We start from the raw sequence: 10,480 nt of genomic DNA, 5'->3' as shown, positions 1-10,480 counted from the left end.
GAGTATGGTAATGATAACAAAATCACCTTATCATGGGTTACAGTGTATTCAAAAGTGGTCATGGCAGGTCATGTGTTGCCATGGTAACTGAGATATGAGAGTCAGCTGATACGTGCTGTGGAAACAAAGTTGTTGAGAGTGTATCATGGTATGATACAACCAGAAGGTCACAGAGGGTTTGTGAGTTAAACAAGAAGAAACAAGCTGAAGAAGAGCATTAGACCTACAAAGTTTTGAGCAAAAGTAGTTTATCCAGACCCATATTGAGCATACTCCTGGACTGAATACGCACTTTGGAAACTCAGTTGACCATGCTGTTTAGTCCAGAAGTAGACTTAATTTATTTGTGTTTCCAATGCTCAATTCCATTTCTTCCAACAATGTGACAAGAGTGAGTCAATACAGTCACATACACTATATATTCAAAAGTATATGGACACCCCTTTAAATTAGTGGATTCGGCTATTTTAGCCACACACGTTGCTGACAGGTGTGTAAAATCAAGCACACAGCCATGCAATCTCCATAGACAAACATTGACAGCAGAATGGCCTTACTGAAGAGCTCAGTGACTTTCAACCTTGCAGCGTCATTGGATTCCACCTTTCCAACAAGTCAGTTTGTCAAATTTCGGCCCTGCTAGAGCTGCCCCGGTCAACTGTAAGTGCTGTTATTGTGAAGTGGAAATGTCTAGGAGAAACAATGGCTCAGCTGCGAAGTGGTAGGCCACACGAGCTCACAGAACGGGTCTGGCGAGTGCTGAAAATGTCCTTGGTTGCAACACTCAGTACCGAGTTCCAAACTGACTCTGGAAGCAACGTCTGTGCAAGAACTGTTCGTCGGGAACTTCATGAAATGTGTTTCCATGGCCGAGCAGCCACACACAAGCCTAACATCACCATGTACAATACCAAGCGTTGGCTGGAGTGGTGTAAAGCTCGGAGCCATTGGACTCTGGAGCAGTGGAAACGGGTTCTCTGGAGTGATGAATCACGCTTCACCATCTGGCAGTCTAACGGACAAATCTGGGCTTTTCGGATGCCAGGAGAACGCTTCCTGCCCCAATGCATAGTGCAAATTGTAAAGTCTGGTGGATTAGGAATCATGGTCTGGGGCTGTTTTTCATGGTTTGGGCTAGGCCTCTTAGTTCCAGTGAAGGGAAATCTTAACGCTATAGCATACAATGACATTCTAGACGATTCTGTGCATCCAACTTTATGGAAACAGTTTGGGGAAGGCCCTTTCCTGTTTCAGCATGACAATGGCCCTGTGCACAAATAAATGGTAGGTCGAGATCGGTGTGGAAGAACTTGACTGGCCTGCACAGAGCCCTTACCTCAACCCCATCGAACACCTTTGGGATGAATTGGAACGCCGAAATGATCTTATGGCTAAATGGAAGCAAGTCACACCAGCAATGTTCCAACATCTAGTGGACAGCCTGTTACAGAAGCAAAGGCTGTTAAAGCAGCAGAAGGGGTACCAATTCCATGTTAATGCCCACGGTTTCGGAATGAGATTTTTGACGATTAGGCAGCCACATACTTTTTTGGTCATGTAGTGTATTTCTGACTAATTATAATTCGTTAGAGCGCTACTTCTCAAACTGTTTACAATAGAAACGTCATTCAAACTTTAAAACGTGAAGCAGGGCCACACTTCAATAAAGCTAGATGGACACCTTAATCAAGCACACAGGTAAATCTTCAGGTAAATTACCCTTTGTAGTTCTTCTTATGTCATCATGACAAACCAAATTAAGCAGATGACTTACCACCTAAGTCGTTATCTGATCCAGACTATCTGATCACGACTGCTTTCAACATCTTAATGCTGTCATTAACGTGTTAAACACAAGGCCTAAATGTGTCAATTTAATGTGGTCTGTCATGTTGACTAGATTTTTTCAATCTTGAAAAAAGGCTAAGAGAATTATTAGAACCAGATATAAACCATGTAGAAATGACAATAGTACCTTAGCCTGCTAACAATCACTGCAATTAAAGATAGACTGTCGGGGAGCATAGAAAATGCAAATAAAATACGATGGAAATGTAACTTATTTTGATGACAAAACAAAAGCCACAGTTTTAGAAAGATATTGCAAAAACGATAGCCAAAGGAATTTTTCCCCTGTAGCTTTTCACGAAACTGCGATGTGGCCCTCCGAACCGAGGTGAAGAACAACTATGGCCCCTGGGTAAAATGAGTTTGACACCCCTGCTTTCATTTATCAATAAGTCAATGGCTGGTAAATTATCTGGCAAAAGTAGAAACAGTATCATGACAAAAACAAAGGTCATCATGATAAACAGTACAGTTTTTCTTCAGAAAAATTACCCTATTTAGTCATTCTATTGTCATTATGACATGTAACGCAGACAAACAGCTAAGTCATTATCTAATCAAGACTTTCTCTGATCCAACTAATTTCAGCACAATGCAAAATAAATAGCAGCGTGAGATAAACAAAACAGTCATTATGAGACACCAAACAGTTAGGCTACAGGGAGATGCATTTCCTCCAGAATGGCTATGCGATCCCAATTTACAAGTGTCCCTACTAACACTTACTGTATGTATTTTAATGCTATAGACAGGTACAGTATGTGTGGTGTCATACAGTTGTAACATGCGTTATCAACATGAAAGCATAATATGCTGCCCTTGAAATAACTGAATATATGAAAATAATGTATTGCTGTATGTACTTGGTCAAGACTAGAGTATCACACTGTATTGGGAATATAGTTGCCTATAAAGCAGTAGGTATTGAAGGGTGCAGGTATGGGTGAGGTCAGAGGCGTGGCCACGCCACAAGTGCCATTTGTCTGCAAGCCCATTTTGAGAGAGAGCTGGCATTGTTTTGCTGTGTGCCAGAGGGATATTAGTCCTCTATTCTCACCCAAACAACTGTTTGTTGGTATAATAGACACTGAATAGTTCAGAGACATTCTTTTCACTTGGACCTGTACCTTTTTCAGTTGGATTGTGACTTTGCATCCAGATTCCGTTGGGATTTACTTTTAGTTGCATTTTTTAGAGTTCTTTCCTTTGGATTACACATCTTTCTATGGACTTGGATTTGGACTTCCATTCAAGGACTGAAAGAATCAACCGGAGGTTCTGGTAGGACTAAGGTTTTCTTATGGTTACTGTTGGCTCTGACAGGTCTATTCACGTATTGCTGATTATTGTATTATGCTTGTGTTGTTTATGTAGAAACCCATATTATTCATTTCAATACACCATTGCACTGAATAGGTTTCCTAATCTTTATTTCTGACCAGGTTGTGTGGTTTATGCAAGTTTGTGACACAAAATGGCGACCACGAAGGGACAGTGAGAGATATAATTTTCTGTGAGTTGATAGGATAATTGGGGTTTTAGGATTGCTTATCCATGGCTGCTTCTACAACTCTTGTTGATATCCATCATGAGATGGAGGATTCTCCCCTTGAGCAGGAAGGAAGGCTTCTTTTAGATTTCACGGCTGTTCCCTTTGTGACTAAACAAAGCCCAGTAAGCGATCTAACGGTGACTTTAGATGCACTGTATGTGGGAGATTCTCAGGATGAAGAAGGGAGTACTGATGAACCACCTCTTGGCCATGCCCATTCTGAGGTAGCCGGCTCCGACAGTATATCCCAATAGAGCCATGTATCCGTGAAACAGAGTATGTTACAATCCCTGATGTCTCTCTGGAAAACAACCCTTGCCCTGGTCTCGTCAACTTTGTTATCTAGGGACTGGACATTAGCAAGTAATATACTCGTAAGTGGTGGGTGATGTGCAAGCCTCATAAGTCTGACTTAATACATTTTAGAATAAGGCTGTCATTTAACAAAATCAGGTGGTCTGAATACTTACCGAATGCACTGTATGGGTGGTCCTGGGAATCAACCCCATTATCCTGGCGTTGCAAGCGTCATGCTCTACCAACACGAAGACCAAAATGCTTCAAGCACCTGGTGGAAAGCTGCTCTATAAATCCAATTCACTGTTGTTGCTATTAACTACCTGTTAGGGCATGTCAGGACTTTGTTGTTCCATGTTCTGATTGGGAGCTATTCCATGAGAAGATGCACCTGACAATCTTAATCCTCTCCCTCTACTTCAGCTAGCCTAAACCATGCCCTTTTTATTTATCTTTAATATAATAAGGTATAAAAACAAGTGAGCAAGTATACTTCAGTCTCATGAAAAATGTGCTGGACTGGAATGCCACACCAATCCACAGTACAGTAGGGTGTGAACAAGCACACCAATGCTCCTGGGACCTTTATTATAGCAGAAGGATGGAGTGAGTTGGTTTGTGAGAGTTGGCATGTGCGTGATTATGGAATGAATGTCTGCAAATGCCATTCTTCTCCCAAGTGCTTCAATTTGATCTGCACCTGTTTCAATGTGCTCTGAACATTAAGCACATTCTTTCTCTTTTCATTTCGTTTATTGTTGGCAGCAGGATGTGCCTAAAGCTCACACAGACTTCTTGTATTGGTATATGACGCATGATTCAATCCCTGCTGTCTAACGTGTATTGGTCTTGTAAGTGCCTGTATACCCTTCAATGCATTACACTAAAGGTGTATGTTCCCAAGACTAGATAAAAGTCTTGAACTTGACTCAAATATATCTGTTCTGACACAAACCTGTCTTCTCTTATTGGAGTGCCTGTGCAGAAAATGCACAGTATTGTATCCTGATGAGTGATGAGGGGACAAAGAAACGGGACAGGAAGCCAAGTAACACAAACAACACTTTGCCCTTGAACTGAAGGTAATATGTTTAAAGATTTCCAAATGATTTTTCAATTGATTTGGTTGGTGATATTAGTTTGTCACGCTCCTATTTTTTACTTTAATTTCCTCTGCAAATGAGTCCTTAACTTTCTATTCCTTTAGTTACATTTTCAGTCAGAACCTCAAACCGAACCATGTGACAGACCCAACTTTTGAATTGATTAACCCTGACCCACTTTAATTTCATTGTGTTGTCTACAACCCACATGTTTTTAAGATTCTGTTTCTCTCAGTTATGTTTTGTGTCATGAGCCTGTTTCACAACTTCCTGCAATAAATAGCAGGCTTTGTCTGTGTTGCTCCTATTTGTTATTGTTTGATTCCGGGAAAACGATCTGGATCCCAGTCAGAGGAACACCTGAGAAGAACACTTTGTAAAGGTCACGTGAAATAAGATGGCAGTGCAGGTCTTTGTGGTTGAATCTGCGTTTGAAATTCACTGCTTGACTGAGAATTATCTGTCAGGTAATTCTGTATCTGTAAGGTAATGTCTGGGGTAAAGAGATGAGAGATGAGGTAGTCAATCAAAAGTCATGTTAAACTCTTTTTGCACACAGTGAGTCCATGCAACTTATATAGTACCACAGTATGAGTCATAATACCCATAACACTTAGTGGTCAAACAGGAAAATGGTTCCAATCCTTTTTCCACAATACATTTTTCCCATAGGGGATTTTAGAAACACTTAAAATAATGGCCGTGTTTCATGACGTTTTGTGGCATGACGTTTTGATAACCATGTAAATCTCTCTAGGACAAGGTAACTTTTATAAATATATTTGCCTGTGTTCATTTTTTTTTTTTTTATGACTTGGTGCTGCCTATCTTGGCCAGGGCGCTCTTGAAAATGAGATTTTAATCTCAATGAGCACTTCCTGGTTAAATAAAGGTTAAATAAAATACAATTAAATAAAAAAACTAGAATCGAGGCAAATTAGCATTTTCAAATCTGAGAGTAAATAGAGCCGAATATATTGATAAAAGTCACCTTGTCCTAGAGAGTTTTACATGGTTATCAAAACATCATGTAAGCCTACTCGAAACAAAGCCCTTATTTTAAGTCTTTGTAAAATCCCCTATGGGAAAAGTGTATGGTAGAAAGACAATTGGAACCATTTCTCTGTTTGACTGCTTGGTTTTATGGGTATTATGACACCTCCACTGTGGGGCTCTATTATGTGACTTGTTAAGCAAATATTTACTACTAAACGTATTTAGGCTTGCCAATAACAAAGGGGTTGAATACTTATTTCAGCTTTTCACTTAATTAAAAAAATGTCTAAAAACATTATTCCACATTGACATGGGGTATTGTGTGTGACCAAAAAATCTACATTTAATCAATTGTCAGGTAAGGTAGAGGTGATATGATCCTTGACTAGTGTCAGAACAGAAACTACAAGATTATGTTATACTGTTATTGCATCAAATGGTTATTTTATACAACAGAATATTTTTTTTTAGAACACTCTCACCTGAGATTTAACACTGACAGTGTATTTATGATGGATTGGTGATATTCCATTCCATGATTAGTGTCTGTGTGCCTGTATGTCGGTAACAGGGAGAACCAATCTCCAGTTTCTTTAAAGAAAGGATTTAGTATTCTAGGTTGCATTGGTCTTTTTTACTAGCAAGCAGTACATGAACTAGAGACAGATATTTGGCACCATGTAAATCTTGATGTCTGTTGCATGAGAGCAAAATATACCTTTTGCATTTTCTCATCTGTGATTTGTCATGGACATCCAGGAGGATGGACTTTGCTATAAAATGCTGTGGCATATTCCTGTTGTTTGGGCTGTCAACAAATCACCTACAGGGGGGGGGGGGGGGGGGGCTCATTGTAAAGCTCCATTACTGCTTTAATTAAATAATAAAGTTTACTTGTTTTGAGGAAATGTAAGTCTCTCCATTTGATTACAATAATTCCATGACACTAGTGTTTCAAAGCATTTCATGATGACAGAAGCGATACCTTTGCATTCTTGGGTACAGGAACAATGGTGGCCATCTTGAAGCATATGGGGACAGCAGACTGGGTTAGGGAGATAGAATATGTCCGTAAACACTCCAGCCAGTTGGTCTGTGCATGCTCCGAGGATGCAGCTAGGGATGTTGTCTGGGCCTGCCTTGCGAGGGTTAACACGTTAAAATGTCATACTCACAATCAGCCACGGAGAAGGACACAGTCCTCGGTACCTGGCCATGTCAGTGGCACTGTGTTATATCCAAATATTTATTAATTCCATTCCTTTACTTTATTCCTTTACTTTAGATTTGTGTGTATTGTTGTGAAATTATTAGATATTAACTGTTTAGATATTACTGTTGGAGCTAGAAAAACACAAGCATTCCGCTACACCTACAATAACATCTGCTAAACCTGTATGTGACCAATTAACTTTTGATTTGAATCTTACTGCCCCTCCTATTTCTAGTCTGTCTAATTAAAGCATTGAAAAAGTTAAGGTGGAATTCCCCCCAAATATTCTCGTTAGGCCCTTATCATTAATACATTTTTAGGATATAAACCATTTGCATTTCTAAATCATCTATTGTGTGAGAAACACAGTTTTGGTGTTTTAATGCTGCTTTTTACATGCACTGAAACCCTCAATGTGTTTTCACAACACAAAAAAAACACCAGTATTACGTTTGAAAGGGGAAAGGGGGATACCTAGTCAGTTGTACAACTGAATGCATTCAACTGAAATGTGTCTCAATCGGAGAGGTGCGGGGGGGCTGCCTTGACGTCATCGGCGCCCGGGGTACAGTGAAGAACCACTTTGTTTTTTTTGGAGTACATAATTTCTGTTTTAAAACACATTCGGTGCATTAAATCATTTACACTGGGTTTACATTTAAACGCCCTCCAAAAACCAGATCTCAGCTTAGGTGCATTACTTTGTGATTTCATTACACAATCATGGTGTTTTGAGACCTTCTATGTTTACAGTGTAGCTGCTGCAGTGGTACATGTTTTATAGCTCAATGAAAAGTAGTATATAATTAACTGAGGACCACACTGGAAATAAGTGTTTTTCATCCTCTGGATTTTCTTGTCCTTAAATGGTTTTTTAAAACTGTACAATGTTTTTTTTTTTACCCAAAACAAAATCCATCAATTAGGTACGCACTGCTCTTTTTCTTCACTCTTGTCCAAATGCTCTATACATCATGGGTACTCCCACAACGACTCTCAGCATCAGCCCACATGTATCAGTGGAGGAGGGAGGTACAAGATCAAAGTTTCCCACACACCTGGTGGAGCAGTGAATGGTTTGATGGCTGAACAACAGGATTAGGCCTACAGTATACTCTATAATATCAAAACTCAGCTGATCGTCCTTGCAGTGGCAGACCACGTGTAGCAACACCTGCACAGGATCGGTACATCCAAACATCACACCTGCAGGACAGGTACAGGGAACTTGCAGGTACCTTAGTGGAAGAGTGGGGTAAAATCTCACAGCAAGAACTGGCAAATCTGGTGCAATCCATGGGGAGGAGATGCACTGCAGTACTTAATGTAGCTGGTGGCCACACCAGATACTGTTCCTTTTGATTTTGACCCCCCCTTTTTTCAGGGACACATTATTCAATTTCTGTTAGTAACATGTCTGTGGAACTTGTTCAGTTTACGTCTCAGTTGTTGAATCTTGTTTTGATCATACAAATATTTACCCATGTTAAGTTTGATGAAAATAAACGCAGTTGCTGAGTGAAGGCCATCCGTTCTGCAGCGGTGTTTAATTTCCCCCTGCTTTGACAATGGCAAAAGTAATGTTCCGACAGCCTGAGTGACAGTTTAGCAGTTGAATTTTAACCACATTTCTCATTAAAAAAGCTCAGACAGGCTGGGTCTGCCTCCCAAATGGTACCCTATTCCCTATATAGTGCACTACTTTTGACCAGCAATCGGGAATTGCAAAATGTTGATTCTGATGTGTGCTTGGGGTTATTGCCTTGCTGGAAGTTCCACTCGCGACCAAGTTTCAGCTTCCTGATGTGACCGAAGAGATACAAACCCTGAGTTTACCGCAGAAGAAACCAACCTCTTACCATTATACCAAGAGGAAATTCCCTCTTGGGCCGAGGCCAGACATTGATTTTGAAGTTGCAGGCGGGGCTACTCCTTCATGTGACCATGAGCAACCATTCTTCGGCTCATGTCCGCTATACTGGCAGAGGCAAACATGTTTTTGGCTAAATACTGTACATTATAAATGTGTTATAAACATTATGCTGACCATGCTATCATGAGACAGACTTCTTCTTCTTTGAAGCAATTTGATATATTATCTTGGTGTTTGAGTAAGAGGAAGGACTCCTAATGATTCCTTATTTCTGCATGTTAGAAAGACATGTTTGACCTACAGTACGGCGTAAATCTGTATCAAATCAAACTTTATTCATAGATCACAAGTTAATGCATTTAAAGTTCTTAAAACAAAAGTAAAATAATAAATACATGTATAAAAATGACAAAGATATGATAGATGATCTAGACAAAATAAAATGGTAAAATGAAACTGAATAGGGCAAGAAAACAACAGTGAAACCAGAGAGACTGATGGAAGTAAAATAAATAGGGCAAATAAAAAGATATCAGGATGATAAAGTAGCACAATAAAATCACCCCAAGTAAAAGCGCTACTGTCTCTGAGGACCTCAGAAAAGCCTGGTCTCATAGGCTAGACATAACATAGTAAACGTAAATCAAGTATACGAAATTAGTACGATATGTTACGTTTTGTATGGTTACATAAGACAGAGATGGTTATGTCTTGGAAATTCTTACACAGGGACACTCAAAGTCAATCTTAAATGAATCATTGTTTATTTGTCAGCGTGCTGGAGAGGTTCCAACCAACTCAATGCATCATAGTACACATGTCAATCAGGAGCTCTGCCTGGGCAGTCCCAACAGTTGTCTTATATACGGCTATACGCAGACAAGTTATATTTGCATGATGTAGCATAATTAATCATTACTGTTTTATTTAATTCATGTGACAGACCAATACTGGTTCATAGCATGTGACAGACCAATACCTCACGAGGCTTCTTTTCTCGAAGCTTAGACCTTGAAACTGAGATATCTTTCAAAACAAGGACTGGGCGTACTGCCAAATTTCAGCTACTGATAGTGAGGGTTTGTACAGTCAACCACTTGCATGAACACAAATTGGTTTATAGAACAGCACATGAATTGAACACAGAAATTAGTTATAAGAAAAGCACAAACATTAAATGTCCATTACATTCCATCCTCATCACTTGTGTGACAATAATCATTACATTTTAATGTAAGCATTTAGATTTTTAGCTTCTATATCAAAATATTCTATACTCCTATTAAAGTAATGGAAATCAACACAGAAAAAACCCAGACACTTCATAATTTCAAACCCTTCATTCTGGGTTGTACAATCCAATTATAATGGTAATACTATAATCCACAAAGGTTAGACTTCTATTAATGGGAGTGAGTATCAAAAATACACACACATACCAAGGGATCTGTAGATTCAGAGATGAATACATCTCTCAATGTTAACCACTGTTTCCATATTTCATACCACAATCGGGTTGCATTGACCGATGTTTTCATTCACTGTCCCTGGGACATCAACCTAGTCAAAATATAAAACCCAGTTGTTTAACCTTCAAA

The sequence above is a fragment of the Oncorhynchus mykiss genome, chromosome 3, assembly GCF_057628025.1.
Source record: "Oncorhynchus mykiss isolate SJ-2025 chromosome 3, ASM5762802v1, whole genome shotgun sequence".
NCBI classification, from domain to species: Eukaryota; Metazoa; Chordata; class Actinopteri; order Salmoniformes; family Salmonidae; genus Oncorhynchus; species Oncorhynchus mykiss.
Note: the sequence above shows the minus strand (reverse complement) of the source record.